Below are 26,779 nucleotides of genomic sequence, written 5' to 3'. Positions count from 1 at the left end.
ATAGGCTGTGCCACACGCTCCGCTCCCGGGATGGGAGGGAATTGCTTCCCTGTGCTCCCAGATTATCGAATCCCTTTTTCCGGCATACCAATGCTTGGAGTAAACACCTTCCAAACACACCACTCACCATTTGATTCCTGCATCTTTCCTTCTCCCCCTGCCTATGTCTAGAGCAGGCACGGAGCACTCGGTGGGTGATGAAACACAGAGGTTGGCTCCAGCTCAAGCCCCCAGGCTGATTTCACAGGAACAGCACACACATCTGCACCACTGAACGACTGACGGACCTCGGAAGATCCCTGTGCAGAGCAACCCAGCATCTGAACACTAAGACGCTCCGATGCTGGAGCCCAGCAGTCCCACCAGCTGAAGCAAGGCACTGGAAGGTCGGTTTTCTCCACATCTGTCCCTTTTTAAACAGCAGCATATGAGTTAAAAGGATTTTAAAGGTCCAACTTCCAGAGCAAGCTCACGAAGGTGCAGGGAATACTTTGTCCATTGTAATCTGGCAAATCCTAGCGAACCACTGAAAAGAAAGGTAAGTGGAAAACTACCAGACACTTACCCCAAGCTCCACGGGACAGAGAAATCAGATCAGGAGAGAACCCAGCTCTGAGGTGCCCGGAGAAGTCAGCTCCTCCGCGAGCAGTGCGAGCCCATCTCCTGCCTGTCCCTCTGCTCGGTGCCTGAGCGGGCTCTTGATGTGCTCCAGACTCCGGCACCGCCAGACTTCCTCTGCAGCTGATAGTGGGGTTATTAAAGTAAACTGACTATTGCCCTTTGTGAGGAGGTGGGGGGCTGGGAAGCTCAGCCCCTTCCCTTCCTTTGTAATTCAAACCCTTCCTTGAGGCTCTGCTCTGGAGGAGAGGCATCTGCTCCCAGCCCCTTCCCTGCTGCCTGGGAGCTCCCACAGGTACTGGCTGGGATCCAGGCTGAACAAACTGCACCGCACTCCCAGCTTCCATCACAAAGCGGCTCGTTCCTAATTAAGCTTCACCTAGCATTATTCTCCCCCATACATAATCAGTGTGAACACACGGGTAAGAAGGGAGAGGGGCTGCACAGGAGCACCGGCTCCTCTGCACCTCAGGTCAATGTGAACATTCCCTCTTCATTTACTCCGTATCAGGCTCCCATCGCTTCCAAACTGTTGTGTATTCACCATCCCTACCTGAGGCTCTTGGCTACTGAACACTGGGAGCTGCTGGGTGGATGGATGCTGGTGGCATCAGAGGAGCGCAGGTTTCCCACCCCTCCCTGCACTGCTCCCCAAGCCTGGCATTGCAATGTCAATGTGCTTTCCCAGGCAGCTGCATCGGCATCGGGCAGCCCTGATCTTTATTACTTCCTGAAAGCAGTTAATCTTTAAAGCTGCAACTATAAATGCTGCCAGCTTAGCTTGCAGCCTCCTTCTGTGGGTATTTACAATTCACATTTTGAATTGTAAAGAAGCCCGGGCGTACAGGGATGTGTCCACAATGCAGACATACAGGAATTAAAGGCCATTCTCCTCAAATCCTCTTGAAATCTAAACTTTCATTATTAGCCATACACAGCATGATGATAAACTCCAGTCTGACAGCAACACACATCTCATCTCATCTCACTGTGTTTCAGTACCACAATACTCCACAAAGCCCTGGTAAGCAGGCTCAGGACAACAGATTTTCCTCCACTCTGCCAATGAGAAGATTCTGGCACATTACAGAAATCAAAGGAAAACCACCCAAAACTGGAATATTGTGTTGAAGTTCCCACAGCTCCCAGTGCCTTCCCCCCTTGCCCAAAACATCCTCCTTGAGCAGCGGTTTGTGCTCATTTCTGACAGCACATGTTTAGATTCGCTGCTCTGGTGATGACCACAAGCAGTGGGGACAGTCACATTATCCATCTCAGCTGTTTGCACCATTCCCTGAGTTAATGAGAAAGGGAGCTGAGAGCATCTGCTGTGATCCAGGGCATGTTCTTGCACCAGCAATCATGCTGTATCCCACACTGAGGGCTAAGAATGAAAATAGCTTTGCAGTGCCTGTGACAGAGCTCAGGTTTGGAGTCTTAGGCCAAATGCCACTTCCACTGCAGCCCACTGGCTCTGTTCTCTGTTCTCCTCCATTTACAGGAGCAGGATTTGACTATAGAGAGGCTGTCCCAGGCTAACTGCAAGCCTCCCATTTCCTAGGATCCCTCATCCTAGGATCCCTCATGGGCTCACCCCCATCCTTGGCTGGCAGACAGGCACATCTTAACTTATGGCCTTAGGGCATTAATAGTAGGTAGATATTAAATGACACAATAAAACCATGGACAGTGTGAGGCTGGTACAAAAGAACAGCTCAGCAAACAAACCAACCCCCAAACCTGTGTGCCTGTGTGGTTATGAGCACACAAGGAGCTTGCTTTTCTTCTGTATTACACTGGTTCAAACTAATTCCACTCATTTATTCTCTACATACATGAGCATACTAAAACAAGAATTGACCTAGCATTGAATATTCCCTGTCTTAGGAATGACTCCCAGCTGCTAGTAATGCAGAAGGTCCACGAGAGCCTGGGAGCGTGTATCCATATGCATGCTTATCTCTTCATTTCAGACCATTCTCTTCCTTTCAGACCATTCATCATCCCTTGCCTGGAAGCAACAGTTAATTTACAATAACTCAATGTCAAGACTGCAGTTTAAAATCCTCTTGAGGATTGCCCTGGGAGAAGATCTTGCCCCGGCTCTCTGCGGCCACTGATTCAGCTGAGCCTCTTCTGAAGTCACTCAATCTTAGAGTATGAGAGAAACAAAGAAAGAGAGAGGACCTGCTGGCTGCAGCCAGTGCACATCCAAACCCAATGAGGGATCATCTCTCCAGAGCATTCTTTAGGGATTTCAATAGCAGAGCTGAGAGGCAGAAAAGAAGAATAAGGCCAGTCACAAAACCCTGCATGCAGTGGAGACTATTCCCTATGGTTTATTGCTTTGTCCGAATATAGATCTAAATAACAGACGACTCTTGCACAGGGTAGGAAATGCTTCCCACCTAAGAAGGAGAAGATGAAGGACAAGGTGCCCCTGTGCTCACATCAACTGATTAGACCTTTCTGAAAAAGCCATGTCACAACCAGAGCTGCTCCCCACCTTCCAAACAGCAACCCAGGTAAAATCCAAGGGAAGGATCCTCGGAGCAGAGCTAACTATGGACCGAGCCTATATCCTAGAATCACAGAACCATAGAATCAACCAGGTTGGAAGAGCCCTTTAAGCTCATCCAGTCCAACCATTGCCCAGCACTGCCAAGGCCACCACTAACCCATGGCACTGAGGCCTCGTCTCCACCGTGTGTGAACCCTTGCAGGGATGGTGACTCCAGCATTGCCCTGGGCAGCCTGTGGGGAAGGAATTCTCCCTAATATCCAGTCTATCTTGTCCTCCCCTTCCCTCTCTCTTACATTTGCTTGGACTCAGCTTTATCTTTCCATTTTAAGGACTTTGCCACCTCATATCAGCATTGATGGCTCTTGCCTTTTAACAAGCTCAAACTGCAGCTAGAATTTTGGAGAGCAATTACTGAAGCATCTTCAGGTAGCACTGCAGACAGTGCCTGACGTGCCATCTATGGAAATCAGAAGGTGTCTAAAGAGGGTGTTTACAAGCAGAATGCTGCTCAAAGTCTGCCTCGGTTGCAGATAACAAGGCTGAGACAATGACAGATCTCCTTCCCCTGGCAGCCAAGAGCAGCTCCCTCTGATTGGCTTTGCCGTGTTTATCCAGGATGCTGGGAGAGAGCAGGCACCAAATATGCAATTAATTGGCAGTTTGCAGGAGCATATTGCCTACAGATAAACAGAGTGGGTGATCCTGGCGCATGGAACACGCTGAGCGCTGCAGATGTAGTGCTGACCCAGTTAAAAACAAACGAGGGTTCCTTGGGTCTCTTGGAACATAATTGTATTCAAATGAAGACTTTTTGAGCGTGGTCCCTCTGGCCTTTGTGTGTGAGTGTGTGTGTGTGTGAGTTGAAGCTTTCCCAGGGTCTTCCTTAATCTGCAAGTACTTCATAAATGAAGGATTTGCTGAGAACTTTTACTGCTGACATGAGTGGCTAGAAGCTGTTCTGTGCAGGAGCAGACAAGTGACTGTGATACGGTGTTAATGGCCTCTGCTCTTCACAGTGGGTGATTTGCAAGCAGAAAGAGAGGAGAATGCTGGATCTGAGTCCAACCTGCAATCAGGTGATGTGGGAAGGAACAAAACTCCCCAGGACAGACCCAGGAGTGAAAGGAGATGAGGTCTGGGAGAGCAGAAGGGAAGGAGGACCTGGAGCAGGGGGATGACCGATGCCCAGGAAACAGAGGGTGAGTGGAAGGGAGAGGCTACAGCTTCTAAATATGAGGTGTTGTCATAGGCACAAAGATGACATAAAACCCAGTCAGGAAAATGGTAAGGGAGAGGAGTGAATGCTCCTTGGAGGTCAGGATACACACTGTGGAAAAGCTGCTGAGGCTGGAAGGGGAAAGGCAACTGGAACGTGATGCCAGACAAGCTGGGAAGCTTGAGAGACTTCAGGAGGGGGATGTGTGACACGATCAGAGCATCAGCACAAACTGATGGATCCAGTGTGAGACACAAATGCTGACAGAAGAGCTCATACTTCACGAGAGAGGATGCGCGTTAGAAGTCCTCGATGAGGACTTCCAGCCTCAGTGCTCTGCAGAACAAAGGAGGCCAGAGAGCTCCTGTGCGCAGCAGGGACAGGCAATGAAAATCACTGACCTCCCAGGACAAAAGGACATTTGTTTCTCATTTTTTATACTTAGTGCTATAAAACTAACGATTAAAGCATGTGACAAATCTCTCACTTCATTTTACTGAGGCAGCATTGACATTTACCAGCACTGTTCAGATGGAGCAAGAAAACAAGTCATGACCTGGCAACTTCTCTGTGAGGGACAATGCACAGAGATTGTATCTGGCCTGAGCAATGGGACGACTTCAAAATGCCTTTACAGGAATTACTGATCCCCTGGGGAGAGTTTTACAGCGTGCTCTGACTTGTGTTTTTACTGGATGCTTTCACTTTGCCCTCAGCCTGGGCTGTGAATGCAGAGTGGATGGTTTCACACGCACTTTGTGCTCCACAATGTCCTTCCTTCTACGCTAAGGTGATTCCAGGTGAGTTCCTCATGCAGGGCTCAGTCCAGCTTCCATCTGAATTGTCCTGAAAGCCAGGCCTTAACCACACACCATGGAGTTCGATGTTCCAACAGCATGGCAAAAATTCAGCAGTGTTTTAAAATACCTTTTACTTTTAGATCAAAGTGCCTGCATTTGGGTACCCAAAATTAGCAAGCAAAATAAGTGACATTTTATTCAGAGATGCAGAATTTCCATTGATTTTAATGGATTCAGCATCCCAGAAAAGTAGGCCACTTACTGATGTACCTACATAAGCATCTTCACGCTGACTTGAAGGAGCCATGATGACCTTATGTTTTAAAAATCAGGAGAAAACTCTGTACCCATCAGTCTGCAATCCCCTTTATTTCTGTCAGCAAGTCTCATTCAAGCTGTAAATGTGCCTTTAAAGTTTCTTGCAATGAGGTCTCCTCTGTTCAAGAGAACACTTAGACACAAGCTAATGTCTTCCCGAAGAGAAGCACTGCAGTGAATTGAGGCTAATGGCTTCCTCATATCCCTGTGGTGGAGGTGGGAACGAAGCTTGGTCTCCCCACAGAACAGTTCTGTTCCTGATAGGAATGGCTCAGCAGCCTTGGAGACTGTTTCTGCCTTACCACATCACACAAGGACACTGTGGCATCCTACAGGACTTAGTTCTTCAAAGCACAAGTACACAACACTGGATAAATGGCTTCATGTTCAGTGTTCTGGGTAGGCTGGAGGAAGGAGATGGGGCAGTGAGAAGCAGCAAGACCTTGAGCCAGAGGAGTTCTGGGGAGGGCTATGGAACCAATGGAGCACGATCCTGTGCTAATGCCCATGAAGGAACTCCTGAACCTGCTATTTATCTTGCAACTTATCTGTTTTAATCTCATGCAACTGAAGGACTATCGGTCCTGCCGTCTGTCTGCTGAAGGAAATAGCTGCATAATTGAGCTCTGATTGTTTAAAGCACTTGGCAGGAAACAATAGATAAAAACTGACAGGACTTTCACAGTTAACAATACAAACTAATGAAGTGTAATGCTGCTCAGAGAAATATTGTGACGGGTATCCACGGATTCACATGAAGGGAAGGAAGCATCAGGATGGGTTCTGCGCTGCCCTCCATCAGTCTTGACTTTGATGAAGAGTCATCAGCTCCTCCTCCTCTCTGTCCACTCTTCCATCACACTGCTTGGTCCCACAGCACTGTCAGCAGGTTTGGAAAGTGACCCTGGTTTAAGGAATTCCCAGAGAGAAACCTCAAGTGAGCTGAGCTCCCATGGACTTCGGCATTCCTATGGCTCTTATCAGCAGGATCTCACCTGTGGAATGACACAGACCATCAAGGGGAAGTGATGGGGGAAACCCCTGAACCCGGATGGATGCACGGGCAGTACTGGGCTTTCAGTACAAGCGTTTGGGTGCAGGATTGTTCACAGCCACAGCATGACAGCAGCTCAGCACGTAGCCAGCGCAGGCAGGAAGGGCTCTGACTGTTCAACTCACTCCTAAAGGCAACTGCTGGATATTGAACTTTGGTAGCAAGAGTCAGTGCCACTGCAGACAGCTACAGGCACTTCTTATTGCCCCTTATCTTACACATTGCAGCTCAGAGCCTGAATTATTCAAAGCAGTCTCCACTGGCAGCTTCTTGAAGCAGGAGGCACACAGACACACAGATGGCGGCTGTAGTTTTCCCCTGTGCCTGGAGTATCCCAATTCCCACGTGTGTTGAACTGGACAATTAGTGCAATTTGTTAAGCAGGCAGCAGGCAGTGAGGTGGAGCACACCGTGCTGTGCTCTCAGAGGATGCTGCTCCACAGCCCCTCTCATCTTCATTTCATCAGATATGCAGACAGGCAGCAGCCAACCTGCCTTAGCCACAAGTGCAGTGCACAGTGTATTGGGTTGGTTGGTTGTGGTTTCAAGCACTGGCTCAGCTAGAATGACACTAAAGGCCCCAAAGAAGCCAATGAGAGGCCCCAGAGAAATCAATGATCAAAGGCACTATGGGAAAGGATTTCCCTATTGTGTTTCCTACTGCAGGCGCAATAAGATTGTCCTGGTGTGCTGCAAGGAGGTTCTATGCACAGAAGTAGGATGAGTGTCTATTGTGACTATGATAATCTCTCAGATACCTCCTGAAAATCAAAGTCTCAAAGGCTCCTGGCTGCATCCAAGCTGTGACTCCTGAGGCACTGGGGTGTTAATGCTTCAAACCTGATGCTCCTGAAGTGGATGACAAAGCCCCACGTTGACTCAAGGGTAGAGGAAGAGACCTCAAAAGGCACGGATGTAGCCTGAGTTTCCCGGCTGAATGGGGCCATCAGCTGGTTTGCTGTCATGGAAGTGAATTGTCCCTTACCTTGGGAATACCAGAGGCTGTTTACTGGAATGAGCTCAGCAGCTGGGAGGGATCAGGGACTCCTGAGTTCCTGCACTGATGTGACAAAGCAGCAGCAATGGTAACAGACTGAGTGGGTACAAAGGGAAAACATCAGTATAGCTTTCTGTGAGCAGTGCCTCTGTGGTGCCTTCCCATCACCATCACTGGCTCATTAAACATCCAGGATGCACAAGGAGAGGGTCGGGAGCAGCTCTGTGGTGTGAGGGTGGGATCCCACAGGCACTGGGATCAGATGTGGTGGGTGCTGGACAATGGCTGTAAGAGTTAAGCTGGAGGCCCCAGCTAGAGGCCAGGTCACCACAGAAGCCATAGAGCCAGCATTAATCTTTGCTCACATTGCAGGCTCAGAGAAAGGCCGAGGGGTGTCTGTGACCAACATCTACTGTGATTTCCCCAGGGGAGCTCAGGAATGCCTGTTTTTTCATGTCTTGTTCCAAATCTAATCCCTGCCAATAGTTCATATAAGTTCATGTAAATATATCCCCATACAACAAGGAAGACCAGAATTACGCAGAATTAAGCCTAGAGTCTGCCTAACAACTGCGTTATCTTCCCAGTAACTCTGTATAAGCACAGTTTTCCTGCAGTCATCATAACAGCACCATCACTACCGTGTCCTCTGGATGTCATTAATAAATAATAAATCAAACCACTCAGGAAGAGGGAGCAAAACCACATCTCAGATTTTCTGGAGCACACTGAGGTCAGTAGCATTGACAGGCAGGAAAGGGAACGTGTAACGGGACGAGCCCTGGGGAACAGCAGCTTTGCAATGTCACAGGGACAGGTAGGAAGAACAGAGGATGCTGCAGGCACAGGCAGTGCTGGCAGCACAGCCCAGGCCCCATTGCCCGCAGGCACCGGCAGCACAGGAACAAGAGCACCGGGTTCCAATGACAGCACCAGCGTCTGCCAGAGAAGGTCAGTGTATTTTTGCTGTCAGCTTCTTGGGAGGTTTCTTTTAACATGGCTTAATTGGGTTTTAGCACTGGTGAAAGCCCTGGAGAGAGAGAACTCGCGCTTAGTCACAGAGAGTTATGAGCCCTGACAATGGCAACGTCCCTCTTTGCACAGTCAATGTATGAACAGTTCTCTCCTCCCTCTCTGCAGTCAGTCCTGCTGAGATCCAGGAGTCAATCCTCCCTTCTCTTTCTCTTTTTCCCAGTACACAGCATTGTCCATCCCCAAAGTTCCTCCTCTGGTGCTGTTGGCAGTGGTGACACAGGCAGGTGGTGTCACCAACTGGTGGTACAGGAAACTTACTGGTCCTGAAGGAACTGCTCTAGAGGAAGGTGTCCTTGCCCATGGCAGGGGTTAGGAACTGCATGAGCTTTAAGGTCCCTTCCAACACAGAACAGTCTGGGGTTCTATGATTCTATGAGTACAGGGCTTGGAGGATAAGTTTTGACACTAGCAACCGCTCTTGGGTAAGTTTACCCCACCCCAAGCCATGGGGAAGCCCAGCATCCCTGCACCCCAGTAACTCCACCAACATCTTAGGGAGTAAACCAATACCTGGTATTCGGCCCCTTCCCCAGATTTATCTCCTAACCCCTGCTCTTCCTCAGCTGCCTCATACCCACCCTGACTCACAGTTATCAGAAAGAAGAGAATGAAGATACACAGCAAGAGGAATCCCCTTGTTAAAAGAAGGTAAGGAACAAACTATTCTCAAAATAGCTGCTTGAATATTAACTAGAAAAGGAATCCAAGCCCAAAACAGAGGCCAGTGAAACACACCCTGTTGATGGGAGAAAAATATCTTCATCATCCTTTACCAAGTTAATCTTTTTCCCATGTGTGCCAAGCCAGCCAGAGCCCAGGGAAGGAAAATGAGTTGCTTTCCATTTCCTGAACACTTCTTAAACTATGGAAGGCTCAAATCCATCATCCCAAACATGGCTCTGACCACTTCTCATCCTCTTGTACTCTCTCAAAGAGCCTCACTCAGCTGGAACTTCATTGTGGCCATTTTCCTCTTTATAGAAAGCATTATTCTTGAGACACACTCAGTTCCAATGCAACACACGGGTCATTCTCACCCCCACACATGTAACACTCAATGAACTGCTTTAGTTTACTGCAGCCTGAGATGGGATTTCAAAACTTGCCGGATCCTTCCAAGATCCTGTTCCTGTTCCCACTCCCTGCCCCACCCTTTACTCTTCACAGTGATCCTTTGGGGGATGCTGAAACTGAAATCCATTTGCTTGCCAAGCAGTTTTCCTTTTCACCACCTACACTTCCACTTGGGCTCCTATGAGGCGTGCCGCTGCTGGCACTTGCTCCTGTTAGCAAATGGACCTTGTTTGATTGGGGCTGGGTGGAAGGAATCTGCTTCCCATCAGATGTATGAGGCTGGGCTGTGGGGAGGGTATTATTCTGTTTACCGGCTGGGGATATTTCGAGTGCAGTCATTTGTTGTTGCTGTGAATTTGGATGAGAGGCATCTCCTGCCTCCTGACAGTTGCTGGCAGCATGCTGTAAAAATATGATTAATTAAAGTGTGACTGTGAATCCACTCAGAGGCTTCAGACTTTGCCTCCTCTAACATTAAATGGAGAAAGGGCCATTTAAAAAGTTCAGACCTTGAAGCAGATTTCAAAGTACACTGCAGCTCCGCTCAGCAGACCAGGTTCAACCTTCAACATTTAAAGCCATGATTCCTCGGAGAGAAGAGACTTCAGCTCCTGGCCCAATCCCAAATATAGAAATAAATAAATAAGAGACAAATAAGGAGGCCATGCTCAGACAGGACTTCAGCAGAAGCACACTGGTCACCTGAGGGGCTCCTCTGTAGCCTACGTGACATTTGTACCTTTGTAGACAGCTCAACCCCATAATACAGCCCTGTTGCGCTGAGATTTGAGATTAAAACAACACATTCTGGCTCAGTGAGAAGGCCCTGGAAATCCTGGAAGACCTTCAAAAAGGAGCAGTGTAGGACTTGTAAAAGAGACACAACTTGATAAATTGGAGGATGTGAGTTTGCTAGCAGGGATTTAAAAGGTACTTTAACTGATGTGCAATGGCTGCAGCACAGGCACGGCTCAATCTGAGCGGGGCCCAAGGTCTGCTTTTGAAGAAGTCAAACTTGAAATAAAATAAGAAGAAAAATGTCTGCTACATTCCAAGGTCACAAAGGGTTCCCTGAAGCTCCGCATCCCTCCCGACTCTGCCTTCCTAAATGATAGTCACTTGTTAGTGCAGAGCACCTACTTGAAACGGAGCGTAATTAACAGGAGAAAGGAAAAGCATGTCAGACTGAGAGAGGATGTCTGTACCAAGAGGTTGTGAGGAGCAATGTGCTGCACATTCAGAGGCAAAATGAGCTATTTATTTGTTTCAAGAGTATTACTTTTAAGCTTGACATGTTTTAAGCAGTTTGGTATTCTACAGCTTTCTAAGTGACTGATAGCTTGGAGGAAAGGATCAAGAATGGGAAGCTCAGGCTTGTTACTCAATGGTAGCTGTGGTAGCCCACTTTTCCAAGCTGACTCCCTTACTACCTCCAAAGTTCAGTATCATGTTCAATCCCCACAGGCAGTCCCTTTGCCTAACTCCCTATTTGGAATCACCACCCAGATACTCCAGTTTCTCTGAAGAGCCTTCCTGACCCGAGCAAACCCCTGCTTTGAATGGTGAGCACTGTAGGAGATGACCTGCGGGACAAAATGTCCCATTTTAACACATCCAGGCCACGAGGAGTTTCCAGCACACACAAGGTTTTAAACCCAATGACTTGTACAACAGCCCGGAGCCGGTGTTACCAATACAAAGCTGCTGCCCGAGCACCAGAGGCCAGCAGCTCACCCCACCGCACATGCACTGCCCAGCCCTGCTCTTGCCAAGGCTACAAGCAAAGGTAGCATGAAAGAAATAGGCATTTGCTTCTGAAAAGAGAAAGAAACAATAATTCTCTGTTGTTAGGCAAGAGCACAGGCTACAGTGAAGTCCCTGAACAGGTAAACTTTGGCACAGCCATACATACAGATGGTGCAAGACTAGGAATGGAAATCTAAAATGAAACATTTGAAGTTGGGGTGAGGGTAAAAAAATACATAAACTCTTTGAAAAGACAGTGATTATTTGGGATTATAAATCTGCATATTAATGTATGTGATTCCCAGTGACATTTCCTTTCTAATTCATTTTGTTGCACACAGATAAGTTCTAGATAAGAGCATTGTGGTGTGCAGAAGGCTTAATCCAACAGAAACCCCCTAACATGCAATTTAAGGATCTCAGGTTCATTAATCCTAAAAGCAGCTTGTTTAATCTAGTTTATTTGCATGGGACTGAGTGAGACAGGGTACAGCAGACACTGCCTTCCCTTCAGAGACACCCTTTGGGGTCTCCATGCCAGGCACAGAGCTTCTTTCTCCATCCTCTGTCCATTGAGTGGGCAGGTAAAGACCGGACAACCCCAGACAGGTCTGTTTCCCAGAGATTCCAGCATGATCTCTCCTCTCTGCAGGCCTTCTGTAATACCCAAACACTCTCCTTCTCATGAATCCATCTATGAGAACTGGACTAAACCCTGAGAACTGCTTTTCCTCTGTGAAACAAACACTTTTCCCCTTAGCCCTGTGCCCTGTAGAACTGCTTCCTTTGCCATAAACCAACTGTAAGAAAGCCTCGAACTTCCTCCAACTCTGTATCTTTCAACTGGGACAAGTCCCTGTTTTGGAGCCATGTCCCATCTCTAGTTTTGCCCATCAAAGACAACATCTGAGGCTTATACAAGAGAATCAAAAGGAAAAAACAAAGATCTCCTCCAGCCAATATTTGCTGGAGAACAAACACTGCACCCAGGCTATGACGTTTAAACAATGCACCCTAACCCATTCTCCCCCTCTTCCCCCCAGACCCTCCTTTCCCCCATAAATCTCCTTACTCAGCCCCTGGTTGGCATCCTCAGGTGCTAATGGAAAGCAGAAGAGACCTGTTGGGTGGTTGACTCCTCCAGCACATCCTCAAGGACCATGCCAGTAACTGGAGAGCTTTCACTCCTCCAGGCAGCCAGCTCCAGCCTGACATATGCTGCATGCGGGTGATTTCCCGATGCCTGGATGCCTGCATCTTCCCACCTTGTTCCATGTCTATCTGTCAATTATCCACCCTAAATTCTTTCACCTCCCCACTGTTGACACCTTTTAAATACATGGTTATGAAATCCATCCTCTGTTACCCCGCAGCCGACCTACATAACAGACCAGGCTCTGCTCTGCACTCCCGTCAGCTGCTCGAGGGCTGATGCAGACAGAGATGTTCCCAAACTCCCAATCTGATCCCACCAAGGGGCTATGTTTAGATCACACACCAGGGCCTCGTCAGACAGCATCCCAAAGAGCATCCATCATGGCTCGATTCTACTTTGCTGCCTCCGATGCAGCTTGTTAACTGTTCCCAAAAACGAGTGTGTTTTAATGACTGTTTGCTGAGAATTGGGATTATTTTCCTTCTAAATGTTTTCCTCTGATTATCTCCAGGATGAAATTCATTTGGTTAATTACCATCCTTTTAATTTGTTTAAGACTGTGTTTCTGTTTCCTGTGCTGTAACACCTCCCTGCCAGCTCTGCCTGCATTTATTCAGTGTCTGACAGACTCTCAGTTTGGGGAACAAACAGAAGATTTCCATAAAACACACACCAAACAGGCAGCCCTGCAGGGAAAGCCTGAGATCCACCTAAAACCCAAGGCAGGAGAGAAACCTCATTCAAATGGGCACATTTATTGCTGGTGTTTATTACTGGAAGTCCTGTCTCGGTGCCCAGCCTCCTGTACCATCTCTGGACACGCAGTCCAAGCTGTCCTCCTGTCAGACACAATCTTTTATAACATCTCCTTCATTTGCCAAAACCCGGCAGTTTTGTACCTAATGCCTTGGCTTATTCCATCATCATCCTATTACTACCCCGAAACAGAGGTAGATGAATTCCAATTTCATTATCAAGCTCTCAGTTCCAGTCAGTGATGCACATACTGGAAGAGCCCTCCTCTAATTTCATTAGTTTTCTAAACTCCCCTAATAATAACAAAAAAATATCTTCCATGGATAATGCAAATGAGACCAATGGAGCCATTAGGAACCATTTCAAGTATTCTTAAGCCAACGGCAGAGCCACCCAAAAGGAAAGGTCGTGGCACCCAATTGAATTACATGCAGCAGCACTGAAGAGCATCCAACGGCTTGGGAAGAAATTCAGGGCTGTACACATTTACCATCACATGTACAACACCACAGCCCCTGCTTCCTGGACATGGACTTTGCCCTCTGTTACCTCAGGAAGGGTAATTCCCCTTTCACCTTACAGGAATTGTATCCAGCAGCTCAGGATGTTCTCCCATGGCTGCCCCTTGAGCCCATGCCCGTGTCCCAGCACAGCCCCTGGTGCCACCCCAGCCTCAGCTGCACCCACAGCTCTTTTCCATGCCAACATGTTTCTATCTCATGCAGAAAGCTGCTTGTCCCTTAATAGGGCACATTTTCCAGAGAGCTCTGTTGTTCTGGAAATTATGGGCTATAAAGAATTAATGGCTGAATATAAATCAATTTAGTTCACCGAGAGAGTATGTGTTTTATGTGGTGGAGGCTTTCAAAGAAAAGTAATTAGTTGATTTGGCATTTTAATCTTCAGAAAAATAAAGAAGCTATTTTTCTGCTGAGAGGATGTGTTTGAACACAGAAACATATGCTGTGCTTTCTGAAACTATAGTAAGAAATCCTTATCGGCTGGAGGTGGCAGAGCTGATAGTCACTTCTATTGTCTCAGGAAGATCCTTGCGATAAAGACTTCAGCACACAGACTGCATTTCACTTCCCAAAGTGCCCAACTAAAGGCTTTTCAGAAGGTAGGTCTGCTTCTCTGCCAGGTAGGTCGCTTCTAGGGACTGCTACAAGGAGATAAATGAGATCAAGCTGGAGAAGAGAAGGCTCTCGGGAGACCTTAGAACAATCTTCTAGTACCTAAAGGGGGCCTGCAAGAGAGGGATAATTGACAAGGGCCTGTAGGGGCAGGCCAAGGGGAATGGCTTGAACCTGCCAGAGGGGAGACTAAGATGAGCTCTTAGGCAGAAGCTCTTCCCTGGGAGGGTGGATGGGCTTGGAGCAAGCTGCTCTAGTGGAAGGTGTCCCTGCCCATGACAGGATATTGGAACTGGCTGAGCTTTAAGGTCCCTTTAACCCAAACCAGTCTGGGATTCTATGATTCCAAGGATGATTCAGAGCGACTGACCCATCTCCCAGGAATATTGCATAAGATACTGCCCTCTCTATGTCAGTGTCATACCAAAACAAATCCCTCCTTATTCCATTTGCTGTATTTCTCCCATTAACACCCTTGGTGTGTTTAGCAGAGACCAACCCAAGCTAGTCTGCAACACATTTGAGTTGCTTCCCCCCTGCTCCCCACTAACAACTCATTTAACAGCAGCCCAGCAATTAGAAAATCAATATTCCATTCAGATGTGCACACTTCATCTGGAGCATCACTTAAGGAATGTCTCTTGCAGCCTTATCTCTGCTGGACAAAGGCAGGGCAGAAAGGACACTCTGGAGGTAGGGTATCTGACTGATTTAAGATGATTCCTCTTAAGGCCCATGCAGTGTTTGCCAAATGTCTGAGGCTGGGTACAGCCAGTGTGGATATGACATTGTGCTAATAGGCATCTCCGTGCCAGGGAGTGTGTGTCTGAATACAGTTGCAGGGAAATGCAAGCTTGCTTTATTGTTTAATATCGTACCACCCACCTGAATAAAACAGAGCCTGACACATGTCATAAGGAATTACTCCAGGAATGCAGGGCCCTGAGGCACCAAAGCCCCGTTTGTTACCCAAAAATAAAATACATAACTAACAATCACATCTTCTTTCCTATGAAAGGGTTTCCAGCCATTCAAGCACTTACTACATTGCTGTTACAAGCTCCCTTACTGGAAGTGCAGGGGCAGCAAAGGGGAAGAAAAGCAGAGACAAAGCAAAGAGGAGGAATCACGATGGAGAAATGAGTTTGTTGCATGTGAGGCCCTGATGTATTCCCCCAACTCCAGAATTAGCAGCATTGGCTGTTGAAGCAGGCTTTAAACCACTGCCCATCTGCAGAGACCAGGCTGGGAACAGTCTGCTTCATTCTCATGCTATTTAAAACAAGAGCTGGAATTGCCAATTGTTGTGGAAAACCACTCCCTTGCATGCAGGCGAGCAAGGATGTGAGGCACTGGATCCAGGGAAAGTCACCTCCTTTCTGAGCCGTTAGAGAGTGGCAACAGCAGAAATCCCCTGAGCTCAGAGCAAACCTCTCCACCTTCCTTCCCACCTTCTCCAGAGAAGCGAAACCCCCATCTCTGTGTTACTAAATCAAGTAGCAGGGATTCCCTTTGCAGGGAATGCTGGTGGTGAAAGCTGAACAGCTCAGACTTCCCTAGTCCAGCCTACACGTAATTCCCTGCTCTGTTTGGATGTGTTGTGTAAGCCATAATTATGCAATCTCCCAGTTTACCACGGAGCACACTCTCAGTGGGTGACAGCTCAGCAGCAGCCTGCGACCACCACGGAAAGGACACATCTTCCTGCAAATGCATTGACATGGAATAATGTGACCTGCTGTAGAAGGAAAAGGGCAGTGCAGAGATGAGCTCCAGGAAAAGGGGCTGCTGCTGACATGAATTCCAAGCAATGTACTTGGTTCTCTTTGTAGTTAATGCAAAGTCAAGCTGACCATGGGAAGGACATGCAGAACCTTTACAATAGGTGCGTGGGGAGGCTGCTGTGAATTGGATGCTGTGACACATTAAAACTGGAGCTCTGTGACCTCAGAAGCAGCACAACAAACAGCTACACAAAGCAGGACACTTGCCTGAGATGGAACCTTTCCCAGAGCACTTTCGGATACAAATGGTGGCTAAAATCACTGGATGAAACAGCCCATCCAAAGAGATCCTCACAAAAGGCCCCATTTGACTATTTTGGGGGTTGCAGTTTGGTTTGGGGTTGGGTTTTTTGGTAATCTGCCACTCACATCATTTTTCAACACAAAAATAATGAAGAATCCTCAGTCAATTTTTCAGGTGAGATAAAATCTGGATCGTTTTTAAGGTTTACAAATCGTTGTAAACAGTGAGGAGATTACAGGAACATCTGCAATGTCACATCACAACATTTACTAGAGAGTCTCCTAATCGCTATTCCAAACAGTGCCCTAATACACAGAGGTGCATGAGGGGTTTAACTCCGTAAGGATGAGCACAGTTTGGAGGGGCCAGTTACTCCAGTATACTTCACTGACACCAAACGGGTTATTCTTTCTGTACCAAACACCGATAGCACCAATCCAATTTAATTCTGCATCCTTTATGCACTGACATTTCAAGCAAGAGAAAAAATAATGTAAGAGGAAGAAAAGTGTCCAGAAAAACTACTCAGAGGTGATTGATGCTTCTTCAGGTTATTGGTGACAAGGTCTGTGGTTTTAATACATCACACAGAGCAAATAAAAATGCCAGAGATGCAGGTGATACAGCACTCATCCAACTCGGAAAATACTGACACACTGCTCTATTCTGTAAGCTGCTGGAGTCGGGAGCAAGAATGCCTTGTGCTGATTTGGAACAAATTAGGATAATGTAGGAGAATAAACCTGGAGAGGGGCTCTGGACAAGGGATGTAGGGATAGGCCAAGGGGAATGGCTTGGACCTGCCCGAGGGGAGACTGAGCTGAGCTCTGAGGCAGAAGCTGTTCCCTGTGAGGGTGCTGAGGCGCTGGCACAGGGTGCCCAGAGCAGCTGTGGCTGCCCCATCCCTGGCAGTGCTCAAGGCCAGGTTGGACACAGGGGCTTGGAGCAGCTGCTCCAGTGGAAGGGGTCCCTGCCTGTGGCAGGGGTTGGAGCTGGAGGAGCTTTAAGGTCCTTTCAACACAAACCAGTCTGGACTCTATGGGCTGTGTGAAATCAGGGACTACGGAATTACCTTAAATGTTGAAGGGAATTTGGTACTCCCAAACCATTCACACTTGTGATGGTGTTGGTGGAATTATTTATGTTAAGTCTGGTTTTCTATTTTCATTTTACAAAATCAATCAAACCTGACTTCCAGAGCACCAAGGCCAGGACAGTTACCCCAGGAAATTAGTGATGAGTGCTCCAGCCACAGCTAGTGGTGTAGGACTAAAGCAATCCAGAGTTACCATCTGGGTGCCTGAACTCAGCCTGGTGATCTCAGTCCAATTCTCTCAGCTGCTGCCCCACCTCACAGTAATCACAGAACCCCAGACTGGTTTGGGCTGGAAGGGACCTTAAAGCTCACGGGGGACAGGAACACCTTCCACTAGAGCAGGTTGCTCCATGTCCTCTCCATTGACAGTCTCCCTGGGGCACGTGTAGCCTGAAGGAGCAGTGAGGGACAAAGCTGCTGTCTGGGAGGCACAGGGAAAGCAGCCATGCCCACACAAGCTGTGGCTGTTGTGAGGGCAGAGCCAGGAGCTCCCCAGGCTGTCAGTCAGAGCTACATTCATCCAGAGGAGTTTCTTCATTTCTAAAAGTTGTTATTGGAAAATGTCACTATTCATTGCCAAGAGGTGCCGTGACGCAGTAACTCTCATTACACCTAAGCCCTCTCAGCACAGAATAGCCACACACTGATAACCTGAATATATCTGCTGCAGCTGCTGTTCCATAGACTGCACTCTTGCACAGTCAGGCTATTTTACATGCCTATTAGCCCCATTATTTTATAACTCATTCCTCTGTGTAATGCTGACTCTCTATCACTTCATTTTAACAAAAGGATGTGCTCCTCTGAGACAAGAGGGGATGACGAGATGGAAAGGGAGGCTGAGTGAAGGCAGCAGGTTGTGTTATGCCTGGGCTGAGGAAGCGCCTGGCAGAGCAGGGAGCCTGGAGCCTCTGTTCCCATGGGAGCTCTGGAGCCTCTGCCTCTGCTGCTGCTGCTCTTCCTGCTCTGGGCGAGTGCTCCAGGGGAACAGAGGTGAGAAGGATGCAGAAGGGAGGCAGCCTGCACCCTCCCGGTGCTAGCAAGGAGCTCACAGCAGCACATCCTCCATCTCCAGAGGTGTGGGGTTTGCTTGGGCCACACCACTTCAACCTGTCTGACACAGCACAGGGCGGTGGTATCCGACACAGACTGTTAGAGCCACGGCACTATCAGCCTGACCACCCTGGATGGATGCTGACAGTCCACAGCCTTTGTACTGCTGCGCACATTGCTCCAAGCAGGTCTCCTTGTAGTGCTCAGTCAGTAACAGCACCTGCTGAGTGTCCCTGTTGTCTCCCTCCTCCTCCAGCCCAGAATTTCTCATCAGGTCCCACGAGTGCTGGATGCTACCAAACCACCATCTTCATGTTCCTCATGTTTCCCAGCTGCAGCACCCCTCAGACACCTATCCTGCAGATGCACACCACATACATGCCAGTGCTTTCAAGAAAGACAGCAGCAGAAAAGGTGTTTCTTCCAATGGTGTGCTAGTGTACACAGGTGATGTATTTGTTAGGGAAAGCCTCAAGAAGCGATATAAACCACAGAAAACAGTCTACGGGAGGCTCTTCGGCTGGAAAAGGAGGGAGGACATGACAAATGTCCCCTTAGCAAATTATCAGCAAATAAGCATGGTAAAATAAGAATAAACTGTCTGTTTTTAGTTACTGTCTTTTACTAAAATGCCAAGAAATGGATATTAAAGATGAAAGATACCTAACAATAGATTAAAAAATGCTGGTGGTACACGTTATGTATCACACATCTCACTGCCTCTGTGGGACTCACTGATACAAGATGTAATTGTGAACAAAGGCTTCACACGCCTCGAACAGGACTATTGTTATTTTTTAAGGCAATGAAACCTTTTATACCATGCATCAGAGATAACCAAGCTCTCGAGCAGGGAATAAGCCAACCATGAACTGGTGAGGGCCTCAACATGAGTGACTCTATCTGAGCAGGGCAAGACACCCTGCCTTGCTTTATACAAAGAGAGAGCTTTCGCTATAAAGGCATCAAGTCGGAAACTTCTCTCCAGTGCATGTCAGAATGGATACAAGAGGGCCTTGATAATGAAAAAAAAGACAAATAATTCTTTGCCCTTTTCTTGCAGGTTTCACTCAAGGACCTGGAATTGCTTTATGAATACATATCACAGAGCTGCCAGCAGCCTTGGGAAGCGGCAATGCTACACAAAGCTCATAAGCCACACTTAAGAGATGACAGTTAAAGCCAATGCAGATGATTTCTCCTAAGTTACACATTCTGTGAGAACATGAAAATAGAGTCAGAATTATTACCCACTCGGTAGGGCTCAAATGTCTGCGTAAATGAAGCCAGGAGTAACTGGTTATAGGAAGAAGGATCGAGGAGATTAATATTAGCTACATTCACTTCTCTAGATGGCTCATAGGGTTTCTAATAGAATAGAGATGCAAGAAAGCAATTAAAGGCACTAACTTAAAAAGATCTCTAAGTGCTGAAGGTCTGCCAGCATTTACCTCTAAATCCTGCAACACAACTGGGCCCCTTCCTCCGGGGACCTTCCAACAACCTCTCAGACATCAGGGTAATTATTGCAAAGTGTGACCCAGACTGTGGTTACTGGTAGGATCTAGAAAACCCCTGGAGGGTTCAACATCAGACACATTCTCACCAGAAATGGATCAGACTTTCAGCTGTGGGCTGGCAATTCTGTAATGACTGAACTCAATATCCCATTCTCTGTGGCTGCTGATGCTCTGGTGGGTTGGGGTTGAGGCTGTCTGCTCAGGGGTGCTTCCAGACAGGGTTTGGTATCCAGCATGGATCCACCACAGCCATAATCCCTGAAGGACTCCTGGCAAGGAGCACACTCATGGAGTTAGAAAGAAGACAAGGGAGATAATGGATGGAGAGAGACAATATCTAAAGAGCTTTGGGTGACATGGTCTAATGTGTGGTGTCCCTGCCCATGGCAGGGGTTGGAACTCGATGATCTTAAGGTCCTTTCCAACCCAAACCATTCTATGATTCTATCATCATAAGGGTAGGACATAACCAGTGAAGTGCCCTTGCTCTGCCAGGGCACTGCTGCTCCCCTGCAACAGTCTCTGAGCAAAACTTGCACTGCTGATGTTTCAAGTCCTTCAATGAACCAGGTGTTCTATCTCTTTGGGGAGATTAAAGACTATGGTGGATTTGCGAGTTTCTGGTGCACAGGGAACTTCCACTGCTGGGGTATAAATCCACGCTTGGTTCTCACATGTAATCTCCAATTTAAGCAAACTGGGAGTAAGGAAAGAAATGAAATACTAATTGCAATCCAAATTGTTCCATCTTCTATCCACCCCCTGCCAGCTTCTCTCCCTGCTCCCTAATCCATAAGGTCTGAGTGATGATCAGTGAATAATTAATTCTGGGTGAGCTGGAGAGGTTCCATGCAGAGCCTCTGCAGATGGAGCCAGCTCAGGAAAGGCATGGCCAGTGTTTGTTGCTTCCCTGTTGGTTCTGCTGGGCACCAGCATCCACCAAGGCACTCCCATGGGTGCTAATGGTGCCATGTTGGCCCTCTCTGCTCACCAGCACAGACACTGCACAGACACATCTTTCCATGTTTACTTAGGAAGAAGTTACAGTGAAAATGGAGCAATACAGAGTAATAGTGAGCAGTGCCATGTCAGTGACTAAAGTATGAAGGTAAAGCATTAAAGTAACCAATTCAGAATGTACCAAATGAAATGGAAGATGCTGCAGTGTTGTTTTTTAAAGCATGTAAACCTGATCTTCTGAAAGCACCTGGGTTAAAATGAAAGAGATCCAAATAGCACCAAAATCAAGCAAATGGCAACTGGAATTCGAATTCGCTTCTCACTGGTTTTTAGCAATAGTCAGGACTAAAATTGTTGCTATGTCCTAAGGCAGTAAGAAACACTTTGTATTCTGATTGAAAATGCCAAAAATCTCTCACACACACACAGGTCAATTCTCTTTTGACAGGAAAAAAATGATATAGAAATTCTTCTCTCTTTGTATATATATATATCCATATAATTTAAAGTGTTTTTTCTGTATAGGAACAAACACATCCATAATGGAACAAATCTTCCCACACAGCAAGAACAGCAAAATATTAATTATTCAAGGTACATACAACTGAGTTATCTAAATCATTTGGTAAGTACTTTGCAGAGGGACTCCTATGGGGAAGAAGCTTGGAATGGTTCGAGCAAGGGACGTGTGTAATCTCTCATGTCCCAGCCATGGCTATTGCACAGGGCCAGCACAGCCCCAGAGACATCTGTACCTGTGAGCAAAGGGCAAGGGCTGATAGAATACCTGTGGCTTGAATAATTACTAATACACTGATATCATTTTGTGAATGAATGCCACCCTCCTGCACACCATCAATCATGTGCAATGCATGCCACATCCCTTTCTCATCGAATTACTTATATAACACACATGGATTAAAGTTAAATTCATATTTTTGGCTTCAGTTCAAATCAGTTAAGTGTTTTAGAACAAACTGTATTTTAATTCAATTGAAAATGAAGTGCTTTCATTCAATTAAAATCAGTTCTTGCTTCTTTTCATCACACCTGACCTGAATCTTGCCAGGGAAAATGAGATATTCTGTAGTTGTACTGAAAGTTAAAATGATGAACACTGCCAACCAGATAAACAAGATCATAACATCAGAGCCTGAGAAGACATCCATATGTGAATGAACTAAATGATACCTCCCTAATCATCATGTAAGACAGGGCTCCACATCAGAAGGCATTATTAAAGACTGTGGTAAGGAGGAAGGACAGAGGAGCGTATTCTTTCTCCCGTCTGTTTTTCCCCTTCCCTCCCAGCTGATGGATGAACTTGACAGAGTTATTTTATATTCACAAGTCTTGAACATCATTACACCCAGTGCTCTGTACAAGGAGCTGCCAGCAGTGAGCTCAGCGCACACGCTGCCTCCAGCTACAATCGGCGCATTTCTGTGCACGACCACTGCAATATGAAATTGGATAACAAGATACCCACGTCAAACAGCCGCGTCTTCCAGCTCCCGAACAAAGGATGGCAAACCCTGCCCAACATCAGTTGTTATGTGCTCACTTACAACTCTTTGCCCTTCACATGGATTTTCCAATCAAGGTTTTGCAGAGTTTCAATGGAATGCAGCGAAACTTGGTTTTAAACATTTCCTCCTTCCAAGAGAGAGACGTTTATTGCTAATACTGATTGCCAATAGAAATGACAGAGTAGAGGACAGAGAAATTGAATCCATCAAGCAATGTACTTCTCCTATGAGAAGGGAAATTCCATTCTGGAAGACGGAACACGAGGCAGATGCCAAGTGGATATCTCTCCCCCATGGCTACACACCGAGAGTTTGACATTGCACCTCATTAAATGCAACTGCACATGCCATTGAAAGGAAAAGTCCTTTCCTGCCGTCTCCCTGTTCCTCTGCACTTAAATGAGTTGGTTCAGTGCCCTGGTCAATCAGAAAATCATCACCTAAATAATAATCTGCCATGGAATCAACTTGCTGACCTTCCTGCGACTGCGTGATGACTGGACCTGCTGCACAGGGAACACATGGCCAGGGGACAGAGGCCTGTGGAAAGCAAGACTGCTCCTCCCAGATTAAGGTCATGTCTTCATCATGAGCAGTTTTCACTGTGTGCCAGAGTGTTTCAGCCTGGGATAGAAGTATCTTAGTTCTTATTGTCAACAAATAATAATTAAACTAGCAAACAGAAGGGTCAAGAACTCACAGGAAGCGTCTCCTGGTCTAAAGGCTGTAGTGATGGCATTTTCCTTCTCTTTTTCCCCCCCCCTGAAGTTTATTGACATGAAGAGTAATGCTAATGTAATTGCACTGAAATTCATGCACATGAAAATCTCACCGCAGCGAAGCCAGAATAAATGATCTGTTTGGAAACAAAATGTTAATGGAGTAGCAGAATCTGTCTTTGAGCTGAGGAATAGCAAGACGCCATCAGCCACAATGCAACTGAACTGTCACCCTGGCTCTAAGTCTTTGCTGGAAGGGTAGGAACAGAACTATCTGCTTGTAACCCTGAGGTGTACACTGATGCACCACAACATCGTGTCTGCTAGGCAATGGCCAAATGAGTCAATAATGTGTATTCAGCCTGTGAGAAGGGGAAAATGAAAGACAGCATCCTTCCATCCATTAATCAACCTGCTCTCCCGCTGCCGACACAAAGCCTTCCGATTGTCAGCAGTTACCAAACATTCTTCAAACACTAACCATCTGCAGCTGGAATACAATGCTTTGATTACAAACGTCAAAAAGATAGAGCATAAAATTCACTTCTCCTTATTTAGGTTTGGAGCACTGTGGCTTCACGCTACACTAATTCAGTGCCCTCAGTATGAAAACTCCCCATTATGATGTCTCGTCAAATTAGAGGCAACGCTACAACGATGCCATCTCTCCCCTCACACAACACTATATTTTGTAATTAAGCAGGACAGTGAAACAATGGCCTTGCTTAGAGAGAAAAGGTCAGGAATGCAAAACATATTTTTGCAAGCTAATTGTAAGATGCATGAAGCCAATTATCCCAATAGTGCTGCATATGCCGAAGCAGGGAGGATTGTATCAGTTTGCTCCATGACTCCAAGTGGAGTCAAAGCGGTAGCTGCACCACATGGGGCACAGCACCCTTTGGACTGTTAGGGACCTGGGAAAAGGAGGAACATGAGGAAGGCTGTTAAAATAATTCCAGCCTCTTAGCCCTTCCCTTGACATTTTCCTATGGCTTGAAAAATGTCTAGGAATTAATACAGTTGGTTACTGAAAGATATCAGACATGACCTCCCTATTTAGTCAGCAAGTTAGTTTGGATATGTAGGATAAGGGGAAGTGCTTATGTATTTATTTGAGAATACTGAATACCTCAGCCTCAGATATGAATAACGGACTCTCATCCACGTGCAAAAACCAATTTAACAGGAAGAATAGTTGAAACCTTGCTGTTGCCTTGGGAGAAGCTAAAGGCATCAGGTTGTTCTCAGTCCCTCTCAGGGCTGGAGCAGCTGAACAGGGCTTTAGAACAACTATTTCTGTACCCATGGGCTGGTGAGATGGATCTGCAACCTCCCCGATCTACCTGGAGTTCTACTTTCCTTCCTCAAGCGCATGTAATGCAAGGAGCACTGACCAGGGAAGAGCCTGAGCTTTGCCAAGGCTCTGCTGTATGAATATTGGTCTTTCTTCCATATCAAGGACTGTATTTGTTGTTTCAGTGCCTCCCCAATTCCTCCTCCAAAACTCCCTCTTTCCATTAAGAGTATCATCCTTTTAAAATATATGAATACCAGCTTCTAAACTTGCTAATACCATAAGAAAATGAGGAACAGAAGAGTTTCTGGGGATAACTGGTAATTTCCTCCTGCATCTCTCCTTCAAAGCAGTTCTCTGCCTTTGCTCCAGCCTCCTTACATAGCCATTAATTAGAGATCAGTAATTAACTTTCTGGTTCAAGAAATATTTTGCAAAGGAACCCCATTAACAGACTGATTTACATATTCCAGGACAAAGTAGCCTTGATAGAAATGAAGGTGCTCTGCAAGGCCAGGCTCAGTTGTGGGTCTGTGCTTGAATCCTTCAGCTACTGATGCTCGTGCCCTGGCCAGGGGTGGGAGCAGACACTGCCCATGGTACCAGACCTCCAGGTATTCCTGATCCTGACCTTGCGAGATGCTTCATTCTGCATTTCAGTTACTGACACTGACAGTGCTGAATGGATTCCAATACAAACTGAGCAGTGTTTCCTCACAGTATTTTGATTATCATTAAAACCAGAGGCCGCTGCACCGTACTGAACATGCTGTGAGTGTCACCCTTCACTATCCACACTTAATACTGTAAGTCTTCCTACTTAGAAAGCTTTGCTACGAACACCATTAGAGTAAGGAGGCAGAAGAGAACACAAGCTCTCCAGCACCATATCCACATCAAACTTAACCACTTTCATCATGCCTAAAAATACTTGGTGTATCAAGTTTGCTGGGAATAAACAAATGATAATGAGACCTGGAAAGAACTCACACACTAAGTTGACTGTATGAGCACAGACGTTCATGAGTTATTGATGCTCTCCTATTGCATACAGAAAACCCACAAGGCGGCCTGCAGGAGCACCACATGAGGAGTTAAATGCACTGCAGGACATGACTTGTTCACTTCCTCTTCCTTCTGTGGATTCTTAGCAGAGATTTTTGATGGGATAAAGAAACAAAGCGGTTGGAAGAGGAAGTCGCAGGAGTGCAGGTCGCTGCTGTTACTATGGCATGGCTGTACCCCTTCCAAGGCTGAGGCTCATTTAACAATCAACCATATGCTCAGACTTTTGTAGTGCCAAGAAAAGCTGAAATAGAATGTTATCTTCTGAAATAGGAAAAAAACCTCACAAAACTATCACAAACGTTAGTAGCAGAGTCCCTCAGCACTGAATGAATTTGAGGAATAGCATCCCTAGGAATGATCTACACTGGGATCCCATCAGAACACGGAGCTCTACAGAGCACCCATCTTCCACCAGATCAAAGCAGTCTGAAGGTATTTGTCCTGTGAAGTGATGCTGTGTCCCTGCCCTCTCAGTGCTAGTGTAGCCTTTGCCTGTTGCAGGGGAGATGGGACCAAGTTCATGTACTTCGATTTAAAAACCATTCCAAACCCCATCCAAGACCCCACTCGTTAAATTCCTGACAAACTGTCAGAAATGAGGTTTAAAAAGATTATTGTAAGAAAGTGGCAGCAGGGCCTCAGAAGGTCACTACAACAAGAGAACAACCAGAAACGCACTGACCACCATCATTAGCAACCGCAGCAGAACAACCTTCTCTCAGTTCTCCCTGTGCCCAAAGCCCAACCCAGCAACTTTCTCCATCATGAGTTTTGTAGGAGAAATGTGGGTCCAATTAAGGAAAATCCATCTGCCAAATGCTTGATTTGTGGCTGTTTCCAGAGAGGCTGCTACAAAGAGAAACATTCAGGCTCCATGATAAAAACTTGGTTAGCTGCGGTAATAAATCAGGCTGCAGCACACATTGTTAGCAAAAGGCCACTTTTACTGAACCCTTTTTAGGTTTAATGAGCAATCCAAGCAGCCAACAAACGGGAAGGAGCACTTGGTCTGCAATCCTCCTGGAAACCTCACACTTACATAAACTGATTGTACCCGATTAATGCACCTCTCACATAGAATT

At 46.7% G+C, this 26,779-nt stretch overlaps 1 protein-coding gene across 5 annotated transcripts in view; it reads right to left on the bottom strand.

Annotated features, from left to right (window-relative positions):
- DAB2IP (DAB2 interacting protein) overlaps window positions 1-26,779 on the bottom strand; it is a 131,347-nt gene that overhangs the window by 75,360 nt on the left and 29,208 nt on the right. Inside the window, exon 1 of one of the 5 annotated variants that reach the window (XM_034067925.1) lies at window positions 566-582. The exons of the other annotated variants lie outside the window; for them this stretch is intronic. The gene's annotated coding sequence lies outside the window, so the exon portion shown is untranslated. Of the gene's footprint in view, window positions 1-565; window positions 583-26,779 lie in introns of those variants that run through there. 5 annotated transcript variants of the gene reach the window in all.

The sequence above is a fragment of the Melopsittacus undulatus genome, chromosome 11 (genome assembly GCF_012275295.1).
Source record: "Melopsittacus undulatus isolate bMelUnd1 chromosome 11, bMelUnd1.mat.Z, whole genome shotgun sequence".
NCBI lineage: Eukaryota > Metazoa > Chordata > Aves > Psittaciformes > Psittaculidae > Melopsittacus > Melopsittacus undulatus.
Note: the sequence above shows the minus strand (reverse complement) of the source record. Positions and strands in the feature narration are given on the sequence as shown.